Raw genomic sequence first — 22,136 nt, 5'->3', positions numbered from 1 at the left:
AATGATAGGGCGCGTGCATCTTTTCTTCGAATTTCATGAAAATATCGAAATATTCGAATGTTTATGTGCAACAACTATCGAGTAGACATGATCCTAGTAGATATTGCTTATCATTTATATAATAGAACCGCCGTTTAAAGAATAATTTTGTGAATAATAACCGTACGCCCGGTTCTGTCAAAAAATGTAAGTTTAGCCTTTATATTCCATATGAGAAGAAGGGCCTAAGTCGAAATCTCGAAGAAAATGCATGTTTCGCCGTTTTGTTTTCTTTAATTATAAATCGAACTAAAAACCATTTTAACTAATTTTCACCTCAATCTTGTAGTATTTTTGTCGCATAATGTCATAATAGCGAAAACGTAGTTTGTTTACATTTGCGATTTAAGCCCTAATGAAAGATCTATGTCGAATTGTTAGAGTTACGCATAAACTTATCACAGTGTATTGGGTAACTATATGAGAAACATGTGCTGCTTGAATTGAAACGTGCACGGATACGAAAAACTACCAAAAGTTGAGCTCTTTTGACTCAATCTCGGGGTATCGTGGAATAACGTAAAATTAGGTAAACCGTGTTGAAGGTAGTTTCCCTTTAACCACAGCAACAATCACAACTCATTGACAAGTTTTTTAAACTCAACCTTGAGTTAAATATGCTTAAATTTAAGTTGAATCTACCTAATTTTGAGTATACTTCAAACAACTCAAAAGTACCTTATTCCATGGAAGACCTCGACTGAGTCGAATCTCTCTCTTTGTTTTTGACAACACTAATAAGTGCGAAAGCGATGCAAAACTCAAAACTACCTAAATTTAAGTTAAAAGAACTTATTCTGCGGGTTGTTGTATTTTTCCGTGTGTAACCAAGATAAATATTAATAAACTTTCAGTTTCAACCTTCCATACAGATATAATACACGTGTTTGGTTCTAATCTTCCCCCTTTTCAGGTTATGGGCCCAGCCCTAACCCCAAAAATAGCCCGTTCGAACACGATTAAAAATAAAATAATTTTGCGGTACTCAAAACGCATAAGTCGCGATTTACGATAGAAGAGGACAAGACAATTTATCTTTTTGACGGATCCAACTATGCCAACTGGTGCTTTCGGATGGAAATTCACCTAGAGGAGTTGGGACTTGTGGAGTGTGTGCGCGATGAAGCGGAAAATGTTCCGGAATTGCAGATCCTGGTCATCGACGATGCTGACACCAAGAAGAGCAAGAAAAGCTTCTAGCAGATCGCCTTAAGATGGATGTCAAATGTAAATCAGTACTCGTTCACAACATCACAGACTCTCAATTGGAGTACATTAAGGGTAAGCGCACCCCCGCTGAAATTTGGAGGACACGAAACTACTTTCGCTCGGAAAGGCATCTCCTGACAGTTCTACCTCATGAAGCGACTGTCGACAATGAAATACGACGAAGGAGCATCGATGGAGGCACACTTGTTGTCATTCGACCGAATGGTTCGTGACCTGGATTCGGCCGGTATCAAATTACATGAACACTTGGTAGTGTTCTACCTCCTTCAAACGATGCCGAGGTCGTATGACCAGTTGGTCACAGTACTGGAGACCTTATCAACACAGCAATGCACGTTGGACTTTGTGAAAGCTCGACTGTTGAGCGAAAATGTTAAGCGGCAACACAGCAAAGATGTAGAAGTCGGGGCGTCAACGGCGTTCACAGGTAAAAGCGGTAAGAAAAATTTAAATGTTTTACCTGTGGAAAATTGGGACACAAACGAGTTGATTGTCCCCAGCGGCAGGAAACCGACACAACGAAACACGAAAAGCCAACAAAGAAGGTGAACAAAAAGGAGAAAGCACACATCAGCGAGTCGGAAGTGACATTCATCAGCAGCTGTGTAGATGGTGAAAAGTCTGTTTCGGATGATGGTGGTTTCATGTGGATCCTGGATTCCGGCGCGTCAGATCATATGATCTGTTCCGGCGAGTATTTGCGAGATGTGCAACAGCTGGAAGGTGCAGTGTTGATAAAAATAGCTTCGGGTCAGGTTCTCCGAAGTCATCACAAGGGCAAAGTTGACATTATAGCCCGCATCGGAAAGCGGCATATAAAGTTTGTAGTGGAAGATGTACTATACGTGCCTGGTTTGAATTACAACTTATTCTCGATCCGCCGATGCGGCGAGCTCGGTATGGAAGTAGTGTTTACCAAAAACTCAGCTGTAATTAAACGGAAAGGCGAAGTAGTGTGCACTGGGCGTCGCACTGATAGACCGTATGTGTTGAATGTGAACGCGAAGAAAGTAATGAGTTCGGAGAGCCTGGCAACAGTACGATTAATTGACAATGTTGAGTTATGGCATCAAAGATATGGTCACATCGGAAAGAGTGGACTGGCTAAATTGGTTAGTGGTGACATGGTGAAAGGCATTTCGCTGAATAAAAAGGCAGTGCTGAGCATGGATGTGTGCGGTCCGTGCTTAGAAGGGAAGCAAACCAGAACGCCGTTCCAGGATATGGCGCTGCCACGAAGTTCACGTCCATTAGAACTGATACACAGTGACGTCTGTGGTGCGATGAAACCTGCTGCATGGAATGGTAAGCGATATATAGTGTCATTTACAGACGATTATACCCATTTTTTTGTAACTCCGCTAGCGAATGACGGATCTCAATAGTGGCATGTCTGTAATAATATACGTACATGGAACTATTGAGAACCAGAGCTACAGGTCCAAAGCCCTGGTAAAGGAGGATGGTTGTGATGATCTGGGCCGAGGTCACCACGTAAAGCAAGGTAGGTCATAACCCCAATTCCAAGGCGTGTAGCGACCCGTGCCGAGGGATGAGTGATCGAGGGGGTGAAAAAGATGCTCGATCGTTAACGGAGCCTGTGGGGTACCTGGGCAACCCCCACAGTAAGCGTCCCTTACCACGTTAATGCGGAGCTCTGGCGTGGCGGACATTTATTTCTCGCGCGACTCGTGGGATTACATGGAGTTAACAAAAAATAAAAATAAACAGTCGGAGGTGCCAAACCCCTTCGCTAGAGGTGGTTTGGCGAGGTCTCCCCCCCGTGGGGAGAGTAGTGGAGCGATGAGTGCTGCATCTGAAAGCACCAGTGACCCCCCAGCAGCAGTAGGCAATAGCCCTACCAACGCACCGGACGGGCCATTATCGGCGATGCGCAAAGTGGTGGAGCAGCTCGATGCAATAATCGAGTACACTAGCGCAAAGCAAAACATAAGCAAGGAGTTAAAACAGAGTCTCCTGGAACTCCGAAAAACTGTTCGTGTCGCAAGACAGAAACAGCAGGCTTATGCCAAGAGGGTGGAATGTCGGGAGAAGTCCGACAGAGAAACCCAGACAGTGGCCTCCAAGAAGGAGGGAAAAGAGAAGGTCGATACGGGCACTCAGACAGTGCCCTTCACCTTCTATGGAGCAGCCACGTCGCTTGAAGCGGCGGCCGAATTCCCCTCGAAGGGAAAAGGCAAGGGCAATCGCAAGACGGCGTCGAACGCGAAGCGCCCTAGGAAGTCGCCAGGCGAGGGTGCAAAAAGCGACACCACACGGCGTGCAACCGTTAAGGTCAAACGCCGTTTGGGCGAGGTAAGCGAGGGCGAGAGTGACCTCGCTGAGCAGAGTGTTGGTACCAGCAACCCGGCGCGACCGGTGCAGGGGGGCCCAAACCCCTGGACGCTGGTCACCAGGAAGAAGCCGGCACCGACACCGGAGGTACCGCGGCCCGCGAAGAAGGCCAAGGACAGAGGCGAGGCCTTGTGGTTGAAAACCGACAAGGACAAATATGCCGATGTCCTAAAGTCGATGAAGGCGGCCGAAAGGCTTTCGGCCCTTGGGCAAGATGTGCGTAGCGTGAGACGCACCAACACGGGAGAAATGCTTCTGATGCTGAAGCGAGACGCACAATCTAGTGCGGCCCAAGAGGTCCTTGGTGAGGGCGCCCAAGTCAGGTCGCTAGGGGCGGAAATGACTCTCCAGTGCAAGGACTTGGACGAGTTCACGACCGCAGAAGACGTCGTCGCAGCCGTTAAAGAGCATTGCGACGTCACAATCGAGCGGGCCTCTGTGCGATTGAGAGATGGACCCTCTGGCACCCAAGTAGCCTACCTCAGGCGGATGCCAAAAAGGTAACCGAGAAAGGGAAGCTGAAGATCGGCTGGTCGGTATGCCCTATTAGTATACCCCAGCCGCCTTCAGTGGATAGGTGCTATCGGTGCCTTGAGTCCGGCCACAAAGCATACGAGTGCAAAGGCATAGATAGGAGCAAACTATGTCGTCGCTGCGGCGAGGAGGGACATAAAGAGCGGGGGTGCACTAAGGCACACAAGTGCCTTATCTGCACCGCTAAGAAGCAAGCCCATAAACATGCTATGGGCGGACCTTCGTGTCCCTTCGGTGAGTTAAATAAGAAGAAGCCGTGAACGTCACACAGCTAAATCTTAACCATTGTGCAGCAGCCCAACAGCTGCTGTGGCAGTCGGTCTCGGAGTCGAGGACAGATGTCGCCCTCTTATCAGATCCGTACCGCATCCCTGCCGGCAACGGCAATTGGGTGTCGGACGGGTCTGGAATGGTGGCAATCTGTACAACGGGACGGTTCCCGGTTCAAGAGGTAATACACCCCTCCGCCGAGGGTGTGGCGATTGCCAAGATCAATGGTGTGTTCTATTGCAGCTGCTACGCCCCACCAAGGTGGCCAATAGAACAGTTCTTCCAGATGATCGACAGGCTCTCGTCGGACCTAATGGGCCGGAAACCGGTAGTCATAGCGGGAGACTTTAACGCTTGGGCAGTGGAGTGGGGCAGCCGCTGTACAAATAGCAGGGGTCAAGCGCTAATGGAAGCGCTTACGAAACTCGATACTGTGCTAGCTAATAATGGCTCCGCTAGTACATTCCGTAGAAACGGAGTGGAGGCGTGGATTGACCTAACATTTGCCAGCCCGAGTCTGGCTCCAGGCATGGAATGGAGGGTAGATGAAGGCTACACCCATAGCGATCATTTAGCAATCCGCTTTAAGATCAACTATGGTGTGCAGCATCCGAGGGCGGGAGATCCCTGTCAGGTACGCGGGTGGAAGTCCAATCACTTCGACAGCGAAGCTTTCACCGCGGCCCTGGGACTGGAGGCCAACACCGACAGTCTAAGCGGGGATGCGCTGGTAGCTGTTCTATCACGCGCGTGCGACGCCACTATGCCGAGAAAAACACTGCCAAGAAACGGTAGATGCCCGGTATACTGGTGTAGTGCCGAGATTGCAGCTCTACGGTCAGCCTGCCTCAGAGCTAGACGTAGGATGCAAAGGGCTCGCACCGAAGATGCAAGAGAGAACCGCCGTGAAGTGTTTCGAGCTACGAAATTGGCTCTTAACAAGGCTATTAAAAGCAGCAAGAGAGCGTGTTTCGACAACCTGTGTGAGACTGCCAACGCGAATCCGTGGGGTGACGCCTACCGGATTGTGATGGCCAAGACCAAAGGGGGCTCCTCACCCCCAGAACGGTCTTCGGACCGGTTGGCAACGATTATCGAAGTACTCTTCCCGTCTCGAGCCACAAGCCCCTGGCCACCTGCACTACGAGACAGTGCGGGCACGGTCGAAATGGTGGCTCCAGTGACGAATGAAGAACTACTCGCAGCGGCTAAATCCCTAGCAATGAACAAAGCTCCAGGGCCGGATGGAGTTCCAAACAACGCTATCAAGGCAGCGATCATAGCGAACCCGAACATGTTCAGGCTAGCTATGCAGAGATGCCTTGACGAGTGCCGTTTCCCCGATAGATGGAAAAGGCAGAAATTGGTGCTGTTGCCGAAGCCCGGGAAGCCGCCAGGCGACCCATCGGCGTACAGACCAATCTGTCTGATCGACACGACTGGCAAACTGCTTGAGAGGATCATCCTCAACAGGCTCACCCCGTACGCGGAAGGTACGGACGGTCTGTCAAGCAACCAGTTTGGCTTTCGGCAGGGTAAGTCCACAGTGGACGCTCTCAACTCAGTGATAAATACTGCCGAGATAGCGATCCAACGAAAAAGGCGAGGTATTCGATACTGTGCGTTAGTGACACTTGACGTGAAGAACGCATTCAACAGCGCAAGCTGGGATGCCATCGCGCTCTCGTTACACCGGCTTAGCCTACCGGTGGGTCTGTACCGGATCCTGGAAAGTTACTTCCAAAACCGCGTACTGCTATACGAGACCGATGCCGGTCAGAAAAGGATTCCGATTACCGCCGGATTCCCGCAGGGCTCGATCCTAGGCCCGGTGCTATGGAACCTCATGTATGACAGGGTTCTGAGACTGAAGTTCCCTCCTGGGGTCAAGATCGTCGGCTTTGCCGACGACGTAACCTTGGAGGTCTACGGGGAGTCAATTCCTGAGGTAGAACTAACCGCAGAACACGCGATTAGCACGGTGGAGGAATGGATGAGCGCGAGAGGCCTGGAGCTCGCTCATCATAAGACGGAGGTAGTTATCGTCAACAACCGCAAGTCGGCACAACATGCAGTTATCCATGTGGGAGAAGTCGCGATCACTTTACAGCGAAGTCTGAAGTCTCTGGGAGTCATTATAGACGACAAGCTGACCTTCGGCAGCCATGTCGACTATACGTGCAAGAGAGCGTCGACTGCTGTTGCGGCTCTATTGAGAATGATGTCAAACAGCTCAAAGGTGTGCGCCAGTAGACGTAGGTTACTGGCAGGCGTTGCCGTATCTATCCTCAGGTACGGCGGCCCGTCATGGTCAAGAGCACTGAGGGTAACCAGTTACCTACAGAAACTGGAGGGCACCTACCGCGTACACGGTATCACACGATGCATCCTGCGTGATAGCGAGCATGATGCCAGTCGGGCTGGTCATTCGGGAAGATGAGGGGTGCTTTGAGCTACGTGGAAATAGAGGAGCCCGCGAGCACACCAGGGTGACCTCGGTCGCCAGGTGGCAGCGTGAGTGGGACAACTCCTCGAAAGGTAGGTGGACCCACCGGCTGATACCTAGCATATCGAGCTGGGTGGGAAGACCCCATGGGGAAGTTCACTTCCACCTGACACAATTCCTGTCAGGCCATGGCTGTTTCCGTCAGTACCTCCACAGGTTCGGGCACGCGGAGGTCCCAGTCTGCCCGGACTGCCCAGGTGTAGACGAAACTGCCGAACACATACTGTTCGTATGTCATCGGTTCGACGTCGAAAGAAGAGCAATGCTTGATGTCTGTGGCTGGGACACAACCCCTGATACCCTTATTCAGCGGATGTGTCAATCGGTGGAGAATTGGAACGCAGTCTCGGCTGCTACCATCCAGATTGCCAGTAGGCTACAGGTAATCTGGCGAACCGAGCAACAGACGACGGGCACGGCTAACTAGTGATTGGTTGGCTGGAGCGAAAAAGGCCAAGCGCAAAAAAGGGAGTGAATGGTCTGTTCATGCCGAGGCAGGTTTGGCGCAGCGAATGGCAACCGCGTAAGGGGTAAACCCAGCCACCCCGAAGCAAGACAGAAGAGTGAGTGTATAGGCGTATAAGTGGACTGCCTCATGCCAAGACGGGAGGGTCGTAGCGTAGTATGTTGGAACTTAGCTATCGTTGCCTCATGGCGTGGCAGAGGAGTGAAAGGGTGAGCATCCAAGTCAGTCTCACACGGCATGTTAAGGGTGAACATAAAAGTCAGCCTCACAGGTATGGTAGAGGCTAGCACAAAAGTCAGCCTAGCAAGGAATGAAAAAGGTGAGCACACAAGTGAGCCTCGCATGGTATGTCAGAAGTGGGGCCTAAGAAAAATGTCCCACATGGGATGCCAGGGGGAGTGACAAAGGTACAATAGAGTGGCACGATTGAGAGTGAATCAGGTGATAGGGTGAGCACCCAAGTCAGCCTCACATGGTATGGGTGGGGCGAGCACAAAAGTAAGCCTAGCAAGGAATGAGTAAGGTGAGCACACAAGTCAGCCTCGCATGTGCGATTGAGAGAGCACCCAAGTAAGCCTCATACAGGATGTATGAACGCGTGAGTGAGATTGAATGAGTACATTTAGTACAGCCATCCCCCCAGAAGTAATACCGAGAGGTAGTTCCTGGGAGGAATGATGGCGGAGACCAATGGAGTTTAGTCGGTATTAATGGCTGGTCACCATTCGAGTCCGACACGCCCCCAGTGCACCCCGTGTGGTAGATTGGACCCTACCAATAGCACGTGTACTGGGCTAGGACATAAAGGTATTCTCCATTGTAAAAAAAAAATACCCATTTTTGTGCAGTCTATATCTTACACACAAAAGATGAGGTATTGGAGTCATTTAAAACATATGTAGCGATGGCAGAGGCCCATTTCGATAGTAGTGTAAGTCGCTTGCGCTACGATAACGGTGACGAATACGTGAGTAGAATGTTTACTGAGTTCTGTGAAGTCAAGGGAATCAGGGTGGAATATACTGTACCTTATACTCCACAGCAGAATGGCGTCAGCGAACGACTTAATCGCACCATTCTTGACAAAGCGCGATCAATGATAGCTGATTCGAATTTGAGCAAGTGTCTGTGGAACGCAGCGGTACAGGTGGCTGCTTTCCTCATCGCCAGGAGCCCAACGTCTGCGGTGACATCGAACAAAACACCGTACGAGTTGTGGTACGGACACAAGTCGAATGTGTCGCGGATGCGTATTTTCGGAAGTTTGGCTTTAAGCGTAGCAAGTTGGAAGCTCGCAGCAAAACCAGCTATTTCGTTGGGTACGGGCCAAACGGATATCGATTGTGGGATGGCAAGAAAATATTCAAAAAATGCCGACGCCGGCGGTAAAACATGATGATGAGTTATGTTCTACCATAGACCATGCGGTAGACTTGGGTGAAACGGCCAACTCCTACTCTGCAGAAGGCAAAAAATTCTTCACATTTTCCTTTCGATCATGCCCATATGAGCCTGCCTAGTTCTAGTTTTCCGTTCTAAGTTTATAACTGATTCGCTCTAGAATACCTATCCGTCTTTCAATTTCATTGCTTTCGTTTCTCTTAGTCTCAAATTTACCGAAAATAGCCAACAAAATCGATACAGTAGAACCTTGCGGCAATTAAAACATAGTAACACAAAACGAACAGCGTTTGTAAGATGATACCGAAACAAATGAAGAATTAGACGGTAATAAGGAAGCTGGTGCAAGCGATGTGCAAGAGGTAGAACTAAAACCAGATTCAAGCACACTGCGTCGAAGCGAGCGCGTGCGAAAACCACCTGTAAACCTGAACGACTATATGTGTGTGGCATTTGCACTAAATGTGGAGAACTATGCTGGAAGAGTTCCGGATACTATTGATGAGCTGAAACAGTTGAATGATTGGCCTGAGTGGAAGCGAGCAGTGGATGATGAGCTGAGATCGTTGGCAGACAACAGCACATGGCAACTAGTAGATTTGCCAGCAGGGCGCAGACCAATTGACTGTAAGTGGGTTTTCCGAACGAAATTCAACCACAGAGAACAGACATCCATGATCGAACAAAAATATTTAAAAAACGTGTGTAAACATTTGAATTAATATACGATAAACACTAGCGCCGCCACACCGACCTATCCCAACTATCCGTCAAATCCATTCCGGAACCGGTTAGAAAACCTGGCTGGATTCTGTATGGAGTCTTGCTCAAAGAAAACAACCGTTTCCGACTCAATCGGTTGATGCATTTGAGCTCGAATTCATGCTGGAAGTCCGAACCGGTTCCAGACTAGTTTGACTGGGTAGAGGAATAACCGCTGTCAATTCTGTCGAACTCAGCCACAAAAAACATGACGACAGTAGCGCACCTGGTTTGGATATCCCAACTACCTTCGAAACCGTTAGAGATTTTACACAAGTTGAATGCTGAAGATGGACGTCTGTTCTCTGTGATTCAACTCAGATGGATCTGTTCAGAGGCGAATGGCGAGGTTGGTCGCTAAAGGCTTCACACAAAGATATGGATTTGATTTCTCAGAAACCTACGCGCCGGTCGTAAGAATGTCAACTGTCCGTACTATGCTTGCATATGCCAATCAGCATAATTTATTCATTCATCAGATGGACGTAACAGCGGCATTTCTCAACGGTACGCTCACGGAAGACATTTACATGAGGCAACCGAAAGGATTTGAGGAGGGGGTTAAGGTATGTAAATTATCCAAATCCATTTACGGTCTGAGACAAGCTTCGAAAGCTTGGAACGACCTTTTAACAATTTCATGGCAAAGTGCGGGTTTCAGCGATGCGAAGATGACAGCTGCCTCTATGTGCATTACGGAAGAAACGGTCCTGTTTATTTACTGCTCTATGTGGACGAAGTTTTGATTATTGCAAAGAATCTGAGTAATGTCGTTGATGTTAAACGTATGCTGCAGATGGAGTTTAAAATGCAGGATCTCGGAGAAGCTCGAATGTTCTTGGGTCTACAAATTGATCGAAATCGGAAGCAGGGTACCATGAAGCTTAGTCAGCGGTGCTATATCAACGCAGTTTTGAAGCGGTTCGGCATGGACGACTGCAAATCGTCACGTACGTCCACGGAGCCAAACCTACAGCTCGAGAGGCCACTGGAAAGCCAGCACTTGGATAAGCCGTATCGGGAACTCATTGGTTGTCTCACGTGCTTAGTGGTGTCATCATGCCCGGATTTGTGCTCGGCAGTATCTTTTTTAGTCAGTTTCAGTGTAATCCTTAGGAGCAACATTGGGAACATACGAAAAGGATGTTGAGGTACCTGAAGGGTTCGTCGAACCTTGGTTTGGTTTATAAACGAAATGAAACAGATTGCCAGATTGTTGGGTTCGCAGATGCCAGCTGGGCTACCGATATCAACGATCGTCATTCTACTTCCGGATATTTGCTCCAGATTTACGGATCAACAACGGTCTGGAGTTCCAAAAGGCAAAGAACTATGGCGCTCTCCTCGAGTGCTATGCCCTGGCCGACTGCATATGCGAGGTGCTGTGGACACGCAAGCTGTTAAGGGAGTTGAAGCTGCTCGATCCTCCACCGGTGAACATTTTCGAGGACCATCAGTCCACGATAGCCATCGCTGAGTTTGACGGACCCTCGAAAAAGCTTAAACATATGGAGGTCAAGCTGTCCTTTATCAAGCAATATGTGCAAGAAGGCAAAGTAAAGTTGAGTTACGTACCGAATGCAGATCAGATGGCTGATGTGCATACAAAAGGGCCAACATTTTCATTATTTGAGAAACACCGTTTGAAATTAGGAGTACAAGAGTGATATGTTTAAGGAGGAATGTTAGAGTTACGCATAAACTTATCACAGTGTATTGGGTAACTATATGAGAAAAATGTGCTGCTTGAATTGAAACGTGTAACCAAGATAAATATTAATAAACTTTCAGTTTCAACCTTCCATACAGATTGGTTCTAATCTTCCCCCTTTTCAATAATATCTCGACAAACTCATGACTACGACGTAAAAGCCACCTGTCAAAAATCTTTTTGAAAGAAAATTCCGGACAAACCGTTACTGGCCGAGTACAGTACATAGCAGTTAACGATAAAGAAAACTTTTCTTTTTAATCTATTGCCAACATCTGTGATTTGCGAGTTACGGTTTGTCCGGAATTTCGGGAAAAAAAGATGAATAATCAATAAATTACATGAGAACTAAATAAATAGTAACAAATACTTTCCAATTTCTGGGTAAAAAAAACCTGTTTTAATCCACCTATAGGTGCAATTGTGCCTTTCTCATTTCTCCAAACTATGATTTAATAACTGGTTCGTACAATATAACATTATGGAAATGTCTTTCATTCTTATTACACTTGGTAAGTATATATAAGAGCACCTTTTTGCATTCATCGAAGTATCGGTTTGAATCGGAGTTTTCTATGTGATCGCACTCCACAACCCGTAACTCCGGAGCTGGAAGTCGGATGGAGATGGAATTTAATAACAGTTTCCGGGGACGCAACACCTTTCATTTGAGACTAAGTTGATCAAATCGTTCTAGCCATTTTCGAAAAACCAATATAACCGTTATTCTGAATTTGGATGCTTCCGGATCCGGCGATGGTGGCCAGTGTGGCCAAAGAGACTTTGAATGACTGTTGGTGACCTAGATCTACAAATTCAACAGTTGTGTTTATATTTTGGAAAAAAATCACCTCACCAATTCATCGCAGAATTCGTTAGAATCGGGATTTGCTGCGTGATCGTACGTATCACGAATTACAGTCAGGAACCAGAACTCGGATCCACACAAAATTCAACAGCAGCTGATGGACCTTTCATTTAAAATCAAGTTTGTCAAAATCGGTTCAGAAAATTCCGAGAAACCGATGTGGACAAATCAACAAATTTTGTTTTGTAACCATACTCTTCAACTCGTAATCCGGAACAAGATATCGGTTGAAAATGAAATTCAATAGCAACCTATGGGAATATTATACCTTTCATTTGAATCTTAGTTTGTAAAAATCGGTTCAGCCATCTCCGAGAAACCGATGTGGACATTTTGTTAACAAATCCGCACATACACATACATACATACATACATACATACATACATACATACATACATACATACATACATACATACATACATACATACATACATACATACATACATACATACATACATACATACATACATACATACATACATACATACATACATACATACATACATACATACATACATACACATATACATACACACATACATACACACAGATATTTTGCGATCTTGGCGAACTGAGTCGAATGTTATATGAGACTCGGCCCTCCGGGCCTCGATTAGAAAATCGGTTTTTGAAGCAATTGCATAACCTTTCTACATGAGAAAGGCAAAAGAATAATATTTAATTAGCTTAATAAGCATGAGTTCAATGTTATCTTCATGTGATTATAATTTGAAAAGGTTGGTGGAATGGGTTTGAACGTGTAGGGAATGGGGGGTTAGTAGAGTGGGAGTGGAGGATGCGTCAGAAATCTTTCATCTTATTTCGGTATACGGGATGGATGAAGGAAATGCGGGCGTGAGGGTGGTCCAAGGGGAGGGGAGTGATGAAAGAGGGAGGTGTAAGGGCAAGACGGAGGGGGGGGCGGCGACGCAATACTCAACTGCATATTTTGCCTTCCATTTGAGACTTGGTTTGAGAAAATCGGTTCAGTCATCACCGAAGAACCGATTTGACTTTAATTGTGGAATATGCCCGGAATTCCGGACTTCCGGAATCGCCGATAGTGGACAATATATTCAAAGAATGTTTGATTGGCATTCAGTGATCTAGATCTGCGATTAGAAGTAATTTGGTGACCATTTCAATAATTTTTAGCCTCTGAGGTATTACGATTGTACCCATTTATATGGGAAATTCCAGTGTATCCTTACTAACACCCCTGTAACTCCGGAAGCAAGAGTCAGAACCGAATGAAATTCAGCAGCAGTCAATGGCATTACTGTATCTTTCATTTGAAATCAAGTTTGTAAAAATCGGTAGAGAATTCGTTGGGGAATGGGTGTGATATTAGCTTAGGAACTTGGCGGGTTCCCCGGGGGCGTCATGAACCGTCATAGGTGGCCAATGTGGTCAAAGCTACTTTGATTGATCATTAGTGATCCAGACCCGCAAACTAGAGTAATGTTACATCAATTTTAATATGTTTTACATCATTTGAATCATGATGGTGGTACCAGTTTATATGGGAATTTGCTGTGTGACCGCACTCTTCAACCCGTAACTCCGGAACCGGAAGTCGGATCAACTAAAAATTCAATAGCAGCTTATGGGAGCGTTATACCTTTCAGATGAAACTAAGTTTGCGAAAATCGGTTCAGCCATCTCTGAGAAAATTGTGTGAGTTTAAATGACACACGCACACATACACACACACATACATACACACACAGACATTTGCCGATCTCGACGAACTGAATCGAATGGTGTATGACACTCGGCCCTCCGGGCCTCGGTTAAAAAGTCGATTTTTACAGTGATTGCATAGCCTTTCTTTATATGAGAAAGGCAAAAAACATGAACTGTCAATTCATGACCGTCCGATTTCTATTTATTATTTTTTCTATTTTGCCCAATGTTTGTTCTAAACTTTGCCCGGTCGAAAAAAATGCGGACGAACATGGTCAGGCGATTTAAAAGGTTTGACTCAACTCGCTTGTGCTAATTGCCCCTAGGAACAAAAGCAATTTGCGAATGCGATTTAAAGGCAATTTCAATACTTAGACAAATTTACTGGCGGCTGAAATGGACTTGGTTGCTTTTCGCGTTTTTCAAACATGGCGGTTCATGTTTGGCTTAAGCTTAAAATTGCTTTTTTAATAATTAGCATGTTCTCGCATGAATTTTGTTTGTTTCGTGCACTTCATTAAGCCAACGAATGTGGGAAATTGTGGAATCATTTGTAAGTATAGTAGAACAAGATCTTTGATCTAAATTCCTAATGAACTTCAGATTGTGGTAAGTCTTGGTGTGCAATATCATATTCACCACTAATTCTTCATATAGTTCGGTGGTGTTTATGTGAGTAGATAATGAATCCGAAAATAGGTATTATTTGTAATTTTCAAATAAGGCAACTAAAAGCGATTAAAAAGCGCGTTCGTATATATATATATATATATATATATATATATATATATATATATATATATATATATATATATATATATATATATATATATATATATATATATATATATATATATATATATATATATATATATATATATATATATATATATATATATATATATATATATATATATATATATATATATATATATATATATATATATATTATATATATATATATATATATATATATATATATATATATATATATATATATATATAACAAACTTCTCTAAAATTTATTTTATGTTGACCGAAGTTATACATACATACGTACATTTTGAAGAAAAAGTGATAGTCATGATTTCGTGCAACTCTGGGGACAACACTTCATATGCGACCGTTTGTGTTCATTTTGGTGGTTGTCCCCTAACACAGCGTTCGCATCGGTCGCAAAAAAAAATTCCTGAAAACTCGAAAATCTTAATATACAGTATTGTTCTGTGACTATCGATGATCAAATTCCTAGAGCAAATGGATGCTCTCAAGTTTACATACAAGTGTAGGTTGTAAAATCAATATTTTGCTCCGTTGTCCCCTAACGAGACATTTTCACCTCTCAGAAAGAAAGGACAACCTAAAAAACAACGATCTCATAACATTAACGTTGTGTTAGAACTTTTAAAGTATTCAATTAAGTTTTTTGAGCGTACATCGTAGGATTTTCCAAACGACGAGCTGTTAACTGTTGCATGATACGTGCAAGCGTTGTCCCCTAACGCTGGAATGTGTCTTAAGCATCTGGAAGAGCAAGATGCTAATATGAACACACTGGGACAGTGGATATGACGACACACTGGGACAGTGGATATGACGACAAACGTGGACAAGAAGCAGCAAGAGTGCGTTGTGAATGGTGTACTTTACTTTCCGGGACTGCACTACAACTTATTTTCAATAAGACATGTGCTGCTGTTCTACGCATAATTGTCCCATGCATATAGGGAATCCCGCAGAACACGGGACAATCAAGCTTATAACGGCAGTGTGGGTCTTATTAAACGAGATGGCGAGGTATATATATATATATATATATATATATATATATATATATATATATATATATATATATATATATATATATATATATATATATATATATATATATATATATATATATATATATATATATATATATATATATATATATATATATATATATATATATGACCGGGAGTCCGCGTGGCAAGCAGAAAGTTAGCAAAAGTTGAGCAAAGCGAAATTGATGCTGGCAGAGTTTCTGCGAGCATTTTGCGCGATTTGTACGAGAATTCTGGCAAAGAATTCGCTCAAATGCAACAACCGTTTCTGACAGAAGCGGTTAAACCAACCGATGCTGCTCACTTTTATCCAGAATCCAGCCATGAATGTACGGCCAAGATCTCTGTACGTTTCCTGCCACATCTTTGTCAGAATTTTTGCTCGATTCGTGCTAAATTCTACCAGGTAGGAATTGCCAGGATCTTTGCACAGTTTATGTCCGAGTTATGCCAGGGTTTAGCTCGGTTACTGTCAAAATTTGCCAGAAAACGCGAGCGAAACCGAGTTCGCCCTAGCTCAACCAACCCGACAGGATACGCGCAGAAATCTGACAGGGCTACCAAACCAAGACTTACAGAAATCTAGCAGAGCGGTCTCTGCAAGAAAATTTGCTCACTGGGTAACACCGCAAATCGTGTGTTTCCAGAGACGTTCTACAAAAAACTTCATGAATCGCTGTCGATAGTTTTGCATAGAATAACCACAGAATGTATTGAAATGCACAAAAGTTTTGATCAATTCGCTTTTCCCAAATTTCCAAACAAATCACAAAAATGTTTTTTCACGCAGAAACTCTTACCCCCCCCCCCCCCCCCCCCCCCTCTACGAAATTTATGCAAAAAAGCTTCCAAGAATATTCTAAGTCTTTTGCTGTGGGGTTTTGACACGGATTTTCCAATTACGCAGCTTTTTACGAGGATTTTCCAATAAGCCCGGTTTTTTCTACGTGGTTTTTTACGCGGAATGTATCACCCGCGTAAAAACCTGAAATAACCATGTGTTCGTCCGTCCCCCTTCTCCTGTCCAACCTTACCCACAGTTTCCCTACGTAAGGGCAAGTGACCGCTCAATTAGTATCGAGAAATGGATACAGAAAAGCATTAGAGTGTATTGTAATAGTTACGACTTTTTTCTCGTTGCTAACTTGTTCTTATATACGCTGGCAAATTTCAAATTTTCCTTATCTCTCGTAAGATTTCCTGAAAATCCGTTTATGCTTTATTTATATTAGTAGTACATTTTGCGAAATTGAATACAAAACAAATTTATATATTTCCGATCAGATAGTGCAAAAAATAGTGATTTAGCTCCATAGAACAGAAAAAACTACAAGGGGCTGCCCTATGGCGTTGCACGAGCTGTAGACGTAGGACTATACTACTTAATGTAAAATATTTATTTTCTTAGTACATTTATAGTAACAATAAATCAAACATATTTCTTACGTATGGTTTAATCACAACCAAACAACATCGAATATTACATATTGAACCAAACCTTCTTGGTTAGGGGCCATTCATAAATTACGTAACGCTTTTAGGGGGGGAGGGGGTTCGACAAGTTGTTACATATTGTGACGTAGGGGGGAGGGGGAGTAAGCTAGATCGTTACGTAACATGTTTTCACCGAAGAAAAAAATTTTTTTTTCGGGGAATTTGTTACGTAATAGGGGAGGGGGGGATAAAGAAATTTGTGACAATTTGTTGCATGGGCGGAGGGGGGGGAGTCAGTTTTGGGCAATTTTTGCGTTACGTAATTTATGAATGGTCCCTTATCAGGTCATTTTATTTGTAAGTAGGTGATCGAATCCGATTAAACTTATTTAAGAAGATCTGAAGAAAGAAGACTTGTAAAAACTTTTCGATTGTGTGTGGTAAAAACCCGGACCATATTATAACTATCCTAAAGTACGCATACAACTATAGCGAATGCAGTGGTCTTAATCATATATCGAAACTATAAATATACTAGAATCGAAAACAATTTTATATATGCACAAGATGCGTTTTTGCAACGGTTTTTCAAGTGGCAGTGTATTCATTCATAAATAGGCTTTGTAGTATGTACCTATTAGTAGAATCAAAGTACTATAGGCTGAGTGGAAATGAAGCACGTGATTGGGGAATGAATCAATGAATTGATCGAACGTAAATAAAAAACTTTCGTTGTGCAATTTAGTAACAAATTAGATCTATCTACCTACACATTCGCCTCAACGCTGATGATGATGGGTAGAGCGAAAGAGACAACTAATACCACGACACTATGTTAACCGTGTTTGCAAATGGAGCTCGCATGTACAAACTATTTTGTGTACGAATAATTATACATAAAAGTGTGCTGGAAACGAGCACAACACAAAAGATAGCATACGGACAAGCTCATTCGCATTCACTGGGTAGCGACAGGCAGTGTAACGGACTTCTAACTCAGCTACACTGGCTGTAAAAGCGCACAGCGCAGTGATCTGCTTCGCCTACTGCTCAACAGGCAATTGAGCTGGTTCGGCGAAATCCGTCCGTTCAAATAGTCGATGATAACGTAATTCATAGAAGCGTAGCGCGCTAGGTACACAAATCTGTCGTGCTGTCCTAGGAAAGCGCTATCTTCTGTATGTAAATGCGCGATATTTGACTAGGTTGTTCATGATTTAAATTTTTAATGCCATGATATCAAAAATCTTTGGGTTTATCTATTGGAATCTATTCTTAGAAGTATTTCGTGGCGATATACGCAAAAAATTTGAAAAATTGTCGTGAGATGGCTGAATTATATGCGTTTAAAATTGGACCACTTTTCGTTACATACCATTTTTGTAGAATTTGCAACGTGCACCCCTATATCGAAAACCAAGACGTAGTCCTACGTCAAAAAATTGTATTTAAAAACTAGGAAGATCTCTACAGAAATGTTTGAAACAGGACCCCAGTATTGAAACGTTAGAAACTTGCAAATATTTATGGAGGGGGCGAAGTGAAAATAATTGTCGCAAATAACCTCCAATATTCGATTCAATGTATGTAGACTGCACTAAATTCTACATTAAGTACACGAATTGTGTTGCAATGCTTTTGTGTTCGACCTTTATGGTCGTCTATATTTTTTCAAGGTACCGTCAAATGGAGTCTCAATAATATTCAGCTATTCCATTTGGCTTAGTTTGGAAATGTTGTCTGAACCGTATACATACCATGCCAATATGTGTACAGAGTATTATTCCTACACCCAGCGACTGCCACTCGTCAAGTACTACGACTTATGCATCCCATCGACCTTATCGAGTAGAGCGTACCATCATCAGAAGTAGCAACTGGCTTCCAACAAATTCAAGTTCAGAGTATCCGCTTTATGTGGGTATTAAAATGCGCTCTCACACGATACCCACCACACGCTCAGCGAAAGTACAGTAGCGTCCAATAAATGCGTGTATCCTTGTAAAAATGTACTCATTTGAACACTTGTTGCTTCAGCTAAAGATCTGTAAAAGTAACGATGCAGTTTGAATACAGTTTGTCTTTCTTGAGATTGAGTTCCTGGGCTCCCTCGAACCTTGAAGAATTTCAGTGTAAACTTACAAAAACTACCACGTTCAGTAGATGTTAAAGTTTGTATGTTGTGAACCTTATGTTATGTTATGTTATGTTAGGTCAGGTCAGGTTAGGTTAGGTTAGGTTAGGTTAGGTTAGGTTAGGTTAGGTTAGGTTAGGTTAGGTTAGGTTAGGTTAGGTTAGGTTAGGTTAGGTTAGGTTAGGTTAGGTTAGGTTAGGTTAGGTTAGGTTAGGTTAGGTTAGGTTAGGTTAGGTTAGGTTAGGTTAGGTTAGGTTAGGTTAGGTTAGGTTAGGTTAGGTTAGGTTAGGTTAGGTTAGGTTAGGTTAGGTTAGGTTAGGTTAGGTTAGGTTAGGTTAGGTTAGGTTAGGTTAGGTTAGGTTAGGTTAGGTTAGGTTAGGTTAGGTTAGGTTAGGTTAGGTTAGGTTAGGTTAGGTTAGGTTAGGTTAGGTTAGGTTAGGTTAGGTTAGGTTAGGTTAGGTTAGGTTAGGTTAGATTAGGATAGGTTAGGTTATGTTATGTTATGTTATGTTTGTTCTACCCTTAACATCAATATTCCGTAGTATAACAAACAACTTTAGCATAAATTCTTCATTATGTCCCAGTGGTCGCATAGAAAAAATATCAACTATTCAACTCGGTTTAAACCCCACGAAGCTGAAAATGCCATTCACTTATATGAATAATTAATCTTCTTTAAGTAAAATAAAGGAATATTACTCGATACTACATTTGTCCGCCACTGCACCTTCCACTGATGCGACACAGGCAATTATTTTGCGCTCATTTTTGTGTAAGGTGGTTACGGTCTCTCCCGCTGTTTTCAAATTTTCCACCCCAGCACATCTGACAGAGCGTTTTTCACGTTCAGTTTCCAACGAGGCGCCGCGCATACAAGACGTGTTTGGCGAGAAAACAAAACATTTTCCCACCACTTGGCTGGTTATTTACTCACTGTTGCTGGTCTTCCAAAGTGTTAGTGTGTGCAAAAAAGGATAAAGGTGGGATACAGCCTACGGTAGTGGATGCTGTGGGAATCGGACTGTGAAAGATTTGTAAATGTTTCGCATTTGTTAGTGCTCCTAGTGTGTCTAGAAAATGGATTCGATAGATCTAATATTAAACTTCCTGCGGGACCTCTAGCGCATAAAGGAAAACTCACGCCTTCTATCCTTGGCGACCTCTTTTTATCGCAATGTGGCTGTGTGAAATATATGTTTATTTACATTTAAGCTAGTATGTGTTACTAACAAAGCTCAGTGAATGCGACTGCAAGTGACGCTGAAACTGTGCTTACAATTTTCAGAGGTGCACATGTTGTGCGACAAGGATAATTTGTACCTTTTAGCAGCTGTGCAGAATGAAATCAGAGCATCAGAGATGGGTTTTGTTATCTAAAGACACCATGGAAGAATAATTTACTATCTGAATACGGACGCACGTGAAGATCTGTACATGAACATGTATATAAGACACCTTCGCTGCAGTGCAGTGATAGACCGTGGGAGTTGGTAGATAGTAGGTACCTGGCGTGATGTTATTCTTACCACCATCGGAGCAAAATTACTGTTTTTCCCTGAAGTGCATTGAAGCATGCTGTGCATAGTCAGCAGCTATTTTACAGTTTTGGAGATGATGTTATATATTAATTAATTTCCTGTGAAGCTGTGCCGAATAATTTAATTAACCAATTTATTTCAGCATTGGACTTTTTATTTTATTACTGTGTCAAGCAAAGAATGAGAATAGTACAATATGGATAATACAAGTGCATCTCCCCGATGCCTCGAATTGCTGACTTTTATTTAGGTGAAAATGTTGATATGTTCACACAATATTTTTCAATTGGAAAATAAATGCCAAAAGTCTTACCAAATCCGTACAAACCTCAACAGTCACTCGTGTATAACTTTTGCTATATTTTTCAAAATGCCCTTAACCTCTTCATATTGTGCCGAAGTAAAGTAAAATATCAAATTTAACATCGCTTGTAAAAAAAATCGAAGTCTTATTTTTATAACATTTCTGCTCAATGCTGCAAATCACGATTTTAGTTTTCTGATAAAAATTTTAGGAATCGAACGGAACCATTGTGAACTTAGTCAACTTATGAGAGGTTGGGGCTTAAGACGTTTTATTAGTACCATTTTTAAGGAGGCTTGAGTTTTGGAATATTTTTTCCCCGAATTTCCTTTTTTTATAAAATTTCTGCCATGTGCTGCAAATAACACATCCCCTGCCATTTTCCTTCGTTTAAAAATACCTGGAATCAAAAGGAACCTTTTTCGATTGATAATGACGGTTCCACCTCAATCTTCCACAATGATTTTTTTTTTTTAATTTAATTCGTTTATTTGACACGGCTCATAGCGGTAGCTTAACGGAGCCGTGGATCTTTTATACGTTTACAATACATGTAAAAATAAAAATAAGAAAACAACAACAAGAATTAATTAATTGGATCTCGTGCGCGCAACTTTTTATTGCGAGCGGAGACCTTTTTTCGCGAGGTCTGCTGGCAAACAGCGTCAGGGGGGTCATTCAATTCTCTCTTGCTTTTCACGTCCCGGTCGAAGCTGGCTTGGTGTCCGGGATCAGATGTTCTCCCTTGCTTCTTGCACTTATTGTTGACCAGTGTAAATCCGTCGTCATTGTTACTGCATTCGTTGCCGATGTTGCTTACAGTTGCTTTTGGGGTGCTTGATGATTCTTTTGCGGTTGTCATTATGGTCTGAACAGCTGCTACAAAATTGGCCACCGTTTGTGGTTCAGGCATTGGTATTGAAAACTCTGTTTTAGGTTGGTTTGCCGTAGATGAGTTGGCAATCGGTTGAGATGCATTTTCCTCTGCATCTTCCGCGCAAGGTTGTCCATGATGAGCTGTCTGATTACAATACTTGCACGTAGGCGTTTGCCCCTCATGGGTGCATAGCGTAG

At 43.3% G+C, this 22,136-nt stretch overlaps 2 protein-coding genes across 6 annotated transcripts in view; one reads left to right on the top strand and one right to left on the bottom strand.

The window, feature by feature from the left end:
• Positions 1-22,136, bottom strand: part of LOC131694290 (negative elongation factor E) — a 315,399-nt gene that overhangs the window by 87,053 nt on the left and 206,210 nt on the right. The gene's annotated exons all lie outside the window — the stretch shown is intronic.
• Positions 20,078-22,136, top strand: part of LOC131694289 (uncharacterized) — a 79,548-nt gene continuing 77,489 nt past the window's right edge. For 2 of the 4 annotated variants that reach the window (XM_058982895.1, XM_058982896.1), the window contains exon 1: positions 20,078-20,200. The gene's annotated coding sequence lies outside the window, so the exon portion shown is untranslated. The remainder of the gene's footprint in view (positions 20,201-22,136) is intronic. The other 2 variants (XM_058982894.1, XM_058982897.1) reach the window with 1 other exon arrangement.

This window comes from Topomyia yanbarensis, chromosome 3 (assembly GCF_030247195.1).
Source record: "Topomyia yanbarensis strain Yona2022 chromosome 3, ASM3024719v1, whole genome shotgun sequence".
Lineage (NCBI taxonomy): Eukaryota > Metazoa > Arthropoda > Insecta > Diptera > Culicidae > Topomyia > Topomyia yanbarensis.
The sequence above is the reverse complement of the archived record's forward strand: the minus strand, read 5'-3'. Positions and strand labels throughout refer to the sequence as shown.